At 39.3% G+C, this 11,142-nt stretch overlaps 1 protein-coding gene across 2 annotated transcripts in view; it reads right to left on the bottom strand.

Moving 5' to 3' along the window:
- Positions 1-11,142, bottom strand: part of Adarb2 (adenosine deaminase, RNA specific B2 (inactive)) — a 560,555-nt gene that overhangs the window by 518,872 nt on the left and 30,541 nt on the right. The gene's annotated exons all lie outside the window — the stretch shown is intronic.

The raw sequence follows: 11,142 nt of genomic DNA, 5'->3' as shown, positions 1-11,142 counted from the left end.
TCACACACACACACACACACACACACACACACACACAGAGAGAGAGAGAGAGAGAGAGAGAGAGAGAGAGAGAGAGAGAGAGAGCAATCCCTCCAACCCATGAGCACATGACAACATTGTCACTTATGTAGGTTCTCTATTGGGGTTGTAAAAGAAGATAAGCACAGGGGAACATGAAAATATCTTAAAGTCAGCATTTTGTTGATCTGATCTTATTTTCTTTCATTTATTCCCAGGATTCCACAAAATAGCCAGTCGTTCATGTACACCGAAAAAATGTGTAAAACAGATAAAAGAGAACACTGTTTAAAATTACCCCATGACTGGACATATTTATAAGACATATTTATGAGAGGGTAAATAATATGGAAAAAAAGCTACTTACAACCTCCTCAACCTCCCCAAAACAAAACAAAACACAAACCTAAGGCACACCAAGGAAGTAAGAACAGTTTTAGGCACAAACTCTCCAAACACGGAGGGAAAGCTTCAGACCATATGCTCACTCCTCCCCTCAGATGGCTTTACATGTCCACCCTCAGCACAGACAAGACTGAAGAGAGCGATTACAGCTACGGTCCATGCTCTGAAAATCTCATGCTGTGTCATGAGCTCCAGGCTCCTTCATAGAAAGAGATCCAGAGCTAAGTACCTGCTGTGTCCTGAAGTGAGTGATATCAAGATGATATTAAAAAGTCCTGATGGACTTCTTCAATTGACCCTTTCATGCTTCAAGTTCCCTAACTGTCTGCATGTTTCTTTCAATCATATTCATATGGAATCTTTGGATTGAATACCATCCTAACTGAGGGTCTAGCTTAGATGAGACCACAAAGGGGAAATAGAGTTACCAAGTCAGGAAAAGATGAGAATGGGCAGTTGCTTAGCAAGTTCTCTGCGTGGAACCAAACTGTGGCATCCCAGTTCCTTCTGTTCAATCAGCTGTGCATGTTCTTTCTAAATAATCAAGCTCTCCTACATAGTGCACTTGAAGAAACCTCCTTACTCATATGCGGATCTTCTTGCCCTGTTTGCTAATTTCTTACATGCTCTGGCCATCCTCATGGACACACCCATTGTTTTCTGCCTTAGTTCACAATAGTTTGCTGGCACTCGGCTCCTCTCAGAGCTCTGTCATTACACCTTGTCTTTTTCTTTTTTTAAAATCATTTCCTTTCCAATACCAAATAAGGAAAATATCCACCTTGAGTGGTCAGTTCATTTAGGCAAATTACCCAGACTCCAATACCTCATTTAACATACCCAAGTACTTTAGCCTAGTTTGGGACCCACAACAAGGCAGCAGTAGCTTACAGAACTCCAGTTTTCCCGTATTGGTTTGCACTCCTTTTCAGTATTCTGAATTCCTCCACAAGATGATTGTGCAACTTCTTTTGTGGTCCCCATTATCCCTTGTCACTACTGAGATGCTTCAAATGCCTGATGACCCCTCTTTTTCCACGGTATAGACTAAATTAGTCTGGGACAGCTTTAAAGGTCTTGGATGTAGTTATATCCTCAAAAAGCTATACCATCTCTAATCTACTCTGTAATATCCATATGAGTGTTTTTATGATATAATAAAATACCCATCCTTATGAATATTTGAGTAAAATATTATTTCAGGTAATTTCATTTATATTTTACATTTGCATAACTTTAAACTCATTCCACAAGAGACTTTTGGCAGTCCAAAGATTACAGCATGGAGTGAGGGGAGGTTAGGTTGATATATAGTAAGGGGTAAATAAGAACTTATTAAAATAAAAATTTTAATCGGTGATGAGTTAAGGAGTTAAGAACATACTCTGTCTTAAATTTATCTGTAACTTCTCTCTCTCTCTCTCTCCCTCTTTTATGAACAGCCACCATTTGTTTTCATCATGCCAAAGGCATGTGCCTACAAATTGTTGGGGAATCTGGGTCAGGTGTCTTTTGTCTAAAGGAAACAGAGGGTCCCAGAGAACATGAACCATCCACAGCAGAAATTCCCTTAGCATCCTGTGAAAGGGGTTTTAGTCCGTCAGATCCACCTGTAATCACAAAAGCAAAGAAAACAAACAAAATAAAAAATGAAGTCAGGCTTTGTCATTCTGCCTTCCAGTAAAATGAAGATCCCCATTGCTTGCCAGGGTAACAGGATGTTGCTCATTAAGTTTGTAGGCTCAAACATTCCATCACTAATGCTTAACTGAAGAGCCATGCCAATGTTACTGTGGGCAATGAGAAATGTGTAAGAGCCAACACTTGATTTCCAAGCAATTTTTAATCCTGTGTATTACTAGCTCCAATGCCCGACTCTAAGGGAGCATGAGAATAAAGTTACATGCTGCCATCCAAAATGCTTGGAAGTTAGTACATCTGGTGTTTAATTTTTGTCTGACTTTTTTTTTGTCTTAAGTTTTTCTTTTTTTAGATATTCTGAGATCCAAAGGTTGCAGAAGATGTTGTAAGTGAATTCAGAAAGTTTCATGCCCTATATTAAAGTTTGCATTATTTGTCATTTTATCTTATCATTTTTCTTCTCTGAGGTACTAGTCCACATAAATGTCTAACCAACCATTAGCTTTTATTAGTAAAGTTAAAGTGAGCGGCAGCGACGTGATTGGCATAAAACACGGACCTGCTTTTATTGGCTATAAGGTGGGTGAGTATGGGGCTAGCCCTCTGCTTGTGTCTTACTCTAACTGCTAAGGAGCTGGTATTTTCCAGGTCTGCTCCGAAGTGCCCACAGTACCTATCCCCTAAAAGACATCGACTCTTCAAAGGTGTGCCCGCTGACATCACAGCACTCATACTTCTTCCTGCCCAGAAGCTGAGATTCCATGTATGTGAAATGGGACTAAGAACTGAGGGAGAGCTAAGGGTGAAACCAAAGAGGAGGAGAATCCAGAATCCTACCTCCCTCGCCCCTATTTCCTGAGTAATTTTTCCCATTATGAACACAGGGAAGACAACTATCGGTTCATATATGTGTAATTATCATGTTTATAGTGCAGCCACCTCTCCCTTTCAAGGCAACAGATTCAAATGATGTCCGATAGAGGATCTCCATTTTCTGTTGATTCTGTCAAGTATATTTATTTTAAAGATGAAGTTGGAGACAAAATATATTTAATTTTATATATTACATATAAATGTGTGTATATATATATATCACAATTGTACAGCTTTATGAAGTAACTTAGGCAATTTAAATCTTGTTCCTCTGTTGTTATCTTCTTCCTGTGTATAAGGCCAAATCAAACACTGATTGCCAGAGTTCTTACTGTTTAAAATATATAATATTTTATTAATTAAAGATTTCATACATGTATACATTGTATTTTGATCATATTCTCCTTGTCAGTTTTTGCTCTAACTCATCCTAGATATATCCCCAGTCTTAATCCCCCAAAACTAATCTATCTGTCTATCTTTCTATATCTATCTATCTATCTATCTATCTATCTATCTATCTATCTATCTATCTATCTATCTATCTTCTATCTACCATCTTTCTATCCATTCATCTATTATCTATCTATCACCCATCAAGTCCAGCTTTGCTTCACATACATTCACAAATGTGAAACCATCCATTGGAGCATGGTAGACCTACAAGTGACCACACTTCCAAAGGAAATAGGTTCTTCCTGTCCCATAACCCATCAACAATACATAGCTCCTTAGCTAATGATGGGGACATGAGGTCTTACAGTTTAATTTGGAAATATCATCTTTACTAAAGAGTCAAGAGAAAAAGACAGTCAATAAAATCCCATTGAGGCAAATACTGTAGCAGTCACGCTCTTCTCTATCAATACATAGTGGTGGCGCATGCCTTTAATGCCAGCACTCGGGAGGCAGAGGCAGGTGGATCTCTGTGAGTTCGAGGCCAACCTGGGCTACAAGAGCTAGTTACAGGACAGGCTCCAAAGCAACAGAGAAACCCTGTCTCAAAAAAACCAAAAAAAAAAAAAAAAAAAAAACCAAAACAAAACCATAGTCCACAATAAAGTGTGAACTATATTCAGTAAAACAGTTTTTTTACATTTGATATCAAAATTATTTATATAATAATAAAAATTATTTTCTAAGGTTTTACTGTCTTTCACATGGGATTCTTTTTGAAGATATTTCAAGCTCTTACATGGTTTCCTAATTCCATACTCCTGACCTCAGTCTGCTCTTGCCCTTTCCACATAGCACGGCTTTCATGGCTTCTGCTTGCTTTCTACCTCCCCTGAGCAAGATGGGGGAAACTGAGGAAGAAAAGGACAGAGGTAAGCACTCTGATTCTCCTAGTTCTCATTGATATGCTTTTCTAGAATTTTCTTTATTCTGTGTACTTTAACGTTGCACAGTGGTGGTCCTTTTTGTCTGACTTGCAAACTGTTCAATCCTGCAGCCATTTCCTTACTATTATTTTCAAAGTACCATTTTATGCATTTTAGTAATTTTCTGTTTTTTTCAACTGTCAAGTCTTCCTGATTTTAAAAAGTTTTGTTTTTATTTGTTAAAACAGTGCCTGGAAATAGCTGCAGTGGCTGAACATGTATCAGAAAGTAGCCAATGCTGGGTTCGATGTCTGATTTTAGACTAGGCAAGCTGGAAGGCATTGGCCATAGATAGAGCACTATATCAGTGGGCTGGATTTGGCTTTCTTAGAATTTCCTAGAAAAATACCTTGACTTCTCTTTTGGATGCATGCTAAGTAGACTCTGAACGCTGTGCAACTCAAGTTTCTGATGAAAGTTGCTTCCTTCAGGCACCACGGAATTTGAGTTTATCCCTGGTTGTTCTCTATCTGTGGAGCAAACCAGACTGGCTTTTGCGGACAAAGGAGGCAGCCCCCAGTCCATGGAATTTGAGTTTATCCCTGGTTTGCTCTCTATCTGTGGAGCAAACCAGACTGGCTTTTGTGGACAAAGGAGGCAGCCCCCAGTCCATGGGTGGACTGAAGGGGATCTATGAAGAGTTGTGACTACAATTATTTCTCATCATGAAAAGTACTTCACACAGAGATGCCCAAGACATAGGCGTCTCTTAGAAAAATGACATCCAGTCTTGTGTGCACCAGGGTAGAATGATAGGTGTATGAGTTTGGAGCTCCAACGCACTTGGTGATGTTCTCTATGATTCTGAACACGTGGGTTGCTTCCTGTCCCTTGCAGTTGCCACTCCTCCGTAGCAAAGACTGTGATATAACCTGACTTCATCTAGTGCATGTACAAAGTGACAGCGTAGAGAAAGTCAGGAAAATTCACTGTGTTAGAGAAGAAAGTGAAAAGGAACTCTGTAAAAACACTTTACTCACTTGCATTTTTCAGGGCAGGTGCTCAAACCAAGCTTTGGGTTGCAAAAGCCGTCTGCCTCTCCAAGATGGAGCAATGCTGTGCTGTGTTCATTCATGCTTTGCGTCGTAACAGTCAGCTGTGACTAAACCTGTGCTGATTTTCCTATTGAATGCAAAGGATGAGTTCATGCACACTGGTGCTGCTGAGACTCCTGCAGGGATGCCCTGTGCTAGCTGCCAGCAAGGACCCACATTCATTTCCTCAGGATAGTCATGGAGAACTTGTAAATAATGCTTTCTTCCACTGCTGGGTCTCCGAGGATCTGAAATACAGTATGTTTTTTTGTTTTTGTTTTTAACGGAGTAGTGGAGGCATAGCTCAGCTTTAAAGACTGCTTGTTGTTCTTACAGAAGATCCAGCTTTCCAGCACCCAAGGGTGCTCACAATTTTCTTTAACTCCAGCTCCTGGGAGAATTCAACAGCCTCTTCTGGTTCTTTGGGCACTGCATATATATGATGCACATACATGCAGACGTGTGTGTGTATACCCATATACACACACCAAATAAATAAATACATAAAAAGTATTTTTTTCAAAAGCCTTCATACATGCTGCTACACATTCTTGAGAGCTTTGATAACTGTTTTTTAATTTAGTTACAACACTGAGTATTCCATCTAAGCAAACACTACAAGCCACTTTAAAGCAAGCTCCAGGCTGCTAATGTGAATTTGTAGCACACCAGAAGCTCTAGAGACAAATTTAATAAACATCTGTGATTGATACATCTAAACATTAAGCAAAACAGAAAAATCAGCCTGAGATTTGATGGGTGACCTAGAATCATTGGAAATATTTAGAACCAAGCTACTTTCTTCCTATGTTAGGGCATGGTTTTCTTCTACTATGAAGGAGAAATGGTAACCTTTCCTTCTTGGGTCATTACGAAGATCAGTGACGTGATTGCCACAGAGACAACTGTCAGACAAGAAGTGATCATCACATACCAAATCCTTTCTTCCCTACTTATTATTTCTAAAGCCCCCACACAACAAACTCATTAGCCTGTGGGCCATATTTGTGACCACTGACAGCTGTGGCTGACTTACAAAGGAATGGAGTGTGGTCTGCAAGTGAACAGAAAGGGAAAACAGAGTATGTGCATGAAGTCAGGGACTTGGAGAGTGGCTAGGAAGGAAGTTTTAGCAGAAAGGAATAGGGGGTTTCAGTCTTCAATTCTGACAAGCATCCTCATCCTTCATTTTGGTACACTAGGTTGTCTGAAGTAAAGAGTCCCAACTCTGTGATAATTAATTTTAACAATGTGCCTTGATCCTGCATTGCATAAGCTTCCTTGTTGAACTTGCTAAGGGAAGACCTATGTCTGCCCCTTTCCACATTTACTGTCCAGTTGTTTATTGATCTATCTTATAAAGTGATGGTTTAGGCTCTGCACAAATCATTGCAATTTATCCCAATTATAACTACTTAATAACAGATGATTGCTTTAGTAGGTTGCAAATCATTCATTGCTAGTTAGAACCAATCAAGGTGATGTGTAGTTTTTCTAAACTATAGTTGTCTCCCATGTCACATATCATCATGGTAGAGTCTATTTCCTCTCTCATCATGGACATTAATTTTTTATTTTTATTAAGGATTTGCATCCCAATAGGCAAAAAGTAAAAGTTTGGTAGTATGTGATTATGACACACACAATGGCTGTATATCCTTCTATTTTCTTTTGTATATTCTCTTTATTTTGGGCTGATTTGGGGCCTAAGGAAGCGGCGTTATTTCCTTAGGTAGAATGTTTCTCAGAGTAGGAGGTAACAGAGTTTCAAGGGAGCAAACTTTTGAACATATCTTCAGAGTCAAAGAGAAAGCGAAGAGGGACCACTTAAATGAAGTTACACACTTGAATTCTGGGCTCTCCTGTCACAATAGGGAAGCTTGCCTAACTGACTCTTACAGCGCACTTCAATTCCATATGTCCCTCTTTGTCCCCTTACCTCTGCAGAGGAACTACCTAGCAGCTCAGCTGTGTTATTGAGATGTTTCAGCGTGAAATTTGTTTTTCCTCAGTGAACTTTAAGCAGAAATTCAAGTGCCAAGTCTCTAAAGCCGAGTGGGGCGATTAAGAGATAATTACTAATTATGCTAATTTGAGAAGTTGCTGCTATTTTCTTCCCTGGTCATTTTACGTGCAGCTCTCCTGAGAGAACAGTCCCCTCACTGTGCTAATAACCTTCCCTCTGAAGCATTTGGTAGAGGACAGAGTGTCCTAAACGTCTAAAACCTAAACTCAAGGCTTAGCATTGATCAGAAACTAGAGCAAGACTGGACGGCTTTCCTAGGGCAGTCCACATTCTCAACGTGAAGGATGTTTACTGATTATTAACTTGTCACAGGCCAGGGATACTTACTTTCCTTTATAGTCACACCAGAAGAGTAAATTTGATTTTTAATATATTTATGCAATTTCCCTTGTGATCTCTGAATAGTAATAATGAATTCTGAAAATGAGAAATCGTCTTCATATCCTGTCGCACTGAATTAGATGCCACAGGCATTGTGTGTCTTTGATAATTACCATAGTTTCTCCTCAAAAGTTACTCTTTAAAGGGAATATGATGGGTCAGCAGAAAACACTATGAATCTCCATGGTGTTGAAGTTGATCAGGTAAACCTGGTGTCTACATTTAGAACACGTGCGCATAGAAGCTGCCATGGCTTCATTCTACCCTGTTCCCTTTACCCACAAGTGAGTGAAGAGTACAAGGACTCAGCTCATTACACATCCCACGGAAAGAGGACTCTGGCCTTCTCTTGTGTATCCATCTATTATTGCAGACCCCAAGGTCCCATGAACTGCTCTTGCTTTCCCATCCCACTCCTGTCTTTAGGACACTCCTGTCTTACTGACTAGAAAGACCACACTGAGACTTCAATATCTTCCCTTACATTAGTTCTCAATCCACTCAGCCTAATGTGGAGAAGGTGGCTTTGTCATGGTATGCCTTGAACTCTGTTTAGAAAACCAGACATTGCATATGTGGGATGGATCTGAGATACCAGTTTCCTGTTCTTGTGAAGAGACTTGTAGTTTAAAAAGAACACAGAAAACATATTTCCTGGGAAATCCAGGCTGAAACACCTCCTGTACGAAGCTTAGAGACCGAATCTGAGACTTCAACTCTGAACAGAGTACCCTGAAGACAGCTTCTTTTCCTGGTCATGACCACTATTGAACTTGGGAACATCCTCACAGTTAACCAGGACACCCAAAACTAATGATTGACGTGTTTCGTTAACTTGCTCTTTGGTATATAATACGTCCCGATAGAGGATATTTCATGAAGGTGTTACATTATAATTAAAAAAGAAAAAAAGAATAACATGATGTTGGGAATATTTGTAACTAATTTACCAGCTGATCAATCTCAGCTACTCTTTTAGTTTTCTCTGGAATTATAGTTCTAACAAATGGAGAGCTATAGTACTCTTAAAAGTGATGACTTGTTTACCTTTTTCCATGAGAACAAATGACAGAAGTACTTCCCTTCTCTCCATGTCATTGTATGTCTACAAGAGCAGCTTTGTATTTTTTAAGAACTAGGAAGAAAGGAGAGCTGACATTTCTAGGTTACACCAGATTGTAGTGGAATTCGCAATGCTCCTTAGAATTTGATGCAATTTTGCACTGTACTTTCACTCACTGTCTCAATGAGGAGTTAAAACTTAGATAAATTGTCTGAGTGTTTAGCTGTTTATCTTTAGATTAAAGCTTACTTTTGGCTCTTGAAGATTTTTCAAACTGCCTGTAATTGATATGCTAAAAATGCATTAAATATAAAAAACTTGGGGCTTGAAAGATGGTTTAGTAAGTAATTGCATTTGCCATAAAACCTGATAATCAAAGTTGGATCCTTGGAATCTATATGTTTTAAGAAAAGAACTTACTCCTGCAAGTTTTCCCTGACCTCCATACACAGGTTGTGGCATAATCCCTATACAGCAAACAAACAAATATGCAAATAAATATGATATTAATAATAGGAAGCCATGGCTGTAATGGTGTCTCTGTTGGTAAAATTCTTACTGCTGAAGCATGAGGACCTGAATTTAGACTCCCAGCATTCCCTTGGCAAGGCCAGAACAGTGGCATCCAACTAGCACCCTAATCCTACTGGGGCAGACCATGGTATATTCTAGAAGCTTGCTGGCCAGACGAACAACCTAGCTGATCTGCTGAATTCCATGCTTAGTAAGAGATTTTTTTCTCAACAATTAAGGACAATGACAAAGACACCTGATGTTGAGTCACTTCTTGTCTACACACAAATACACACATACACGTATACATACACACATATGTACACACATACAGCAGTCAAACAATAATGTAAAAAGAAATATACAATGATGAATGCCTACATTAAACTAAGCAAATGTAAGGGGCTGTAGTATTATAAACTACATTTAACACAAACCTTACGTTTATGCTTCAAAGGGTCAAGTGACAGAGACTAAGCTCTCATTTGTGAGTTATACTGTGCTTATAACTTGGCATATGACTGATGTTCAAAACTGGCCCGTACAGCCTGGCCAACCAGAAATGCAAGTTTAATTTAATACATCTGGAAAAAACCTCACAGGCAAACAGTGTATAATCTGGTGAGCTCTTTTGTAGAAAAGTGAGAAATAAATCCCCAAAACATAACAAGACTCATACCTTCGCATTTTCTTTGTTTCTCTTCTGCGTGAGGAAACAGGCATGTAGCTAGTATGCTGACTCTCTAAGGAGGAGCTGGCAGTGGCCTCAATGCCACCTAATAGCATCAGTAGGGCCCTGGTATCCTCCCAAATAGCTTTCTCAGTTACTAAAATAACATTAACCTTAATAACTTTCTACAAAAACTGAATTACATACTGACAATAAAATTCCTTAGTGGTAACAACATGTTTTTGTCAGTCTATTAAATCCTTGTGAAATTGCCTATCATATGATTTCAAGTGGGGGCCATCAAATTTTAATAGGGAAAGAAATCCAGCTAGAAAACAGAGATAGCGTCCTCCTTGGGTTAACAGATTAAATACACTGAGCACCAAGGAGGAGGGCACACCTACTTGGGAAGCTTGACAGGGTAGGGATGGACTGCACAAAGTCTCAGTGGGCTGGCCTATTTCAGAAAAACTTGTGATGACTAGTAAAACTAAAGTGTGTTTGTGTGTGTGTGTGTGTGTGTGTGTGTGTGTGTGCCCCCCTCCATCCTTCCTAATTCTCTAGAATTAGGAAAAGAAGCTTGGTTCAAACTATGTACTCTTAGGACATAGGTTTAAAGTGATAATCAGTTTAGTAAACAGGTAGCAGATTGAAGAGAGAAGACAGAGGAATCAGGAGAAATATAAATGATCCTCCTAGTATACTTGAAAGCTAATTATTGATACATTGGCTTTAATAACTTCCTTGAAGAAAGAGAGGACAGTAGGTTGAAGGGCTTTGGATATGACTCTGCTGGGGATCAAATCCAGAGCTTTTTGTGTGGCATGCAAGCACTCTATCAGCTAAACTACACCCCTCCTTAGAGTAAGATTACGAATAAGTCACTAAATATATTTTGGTACTTCTTCTCTACTATGTGAGTAGCAGATTTTGGATGACTGAAAAAAAAAAACCTATCAAGGTTATTTCAAATTCAATGTGCTGGAGCACTGGACTGAGCTCAGGATATAGGGAACCTGAAACGACCCTATCCTGTAGCAATACTGAAGAATATCTTGCATATCACCATAGAACCTTCATCTGGTGATGGATGGAGATAGAGACAGAGACCCACACTGGAGCACTGGACTGAGCTC

Source organism: Microtus ochrogaster, unplaced genomic scaffold (assembly GCF_000317375.1).
Source record: "Microtus ochrogaster isolate Prairie Vole_2 unplaced genomic scaffold, MicOch1.0 UNK2, whole genome shotgun sequence".
NCBI classification, from domain to species: Eukaryota; Metazoa; Chordata; class Mammalia; order Rodentia; family Cricetidae; genus Microtus; species Microtus ochrogaster.
Note: the sequence above shows the minus strand (reverse complement) of the source record. Positions and strands in the feature narration are given on the sequence as shown.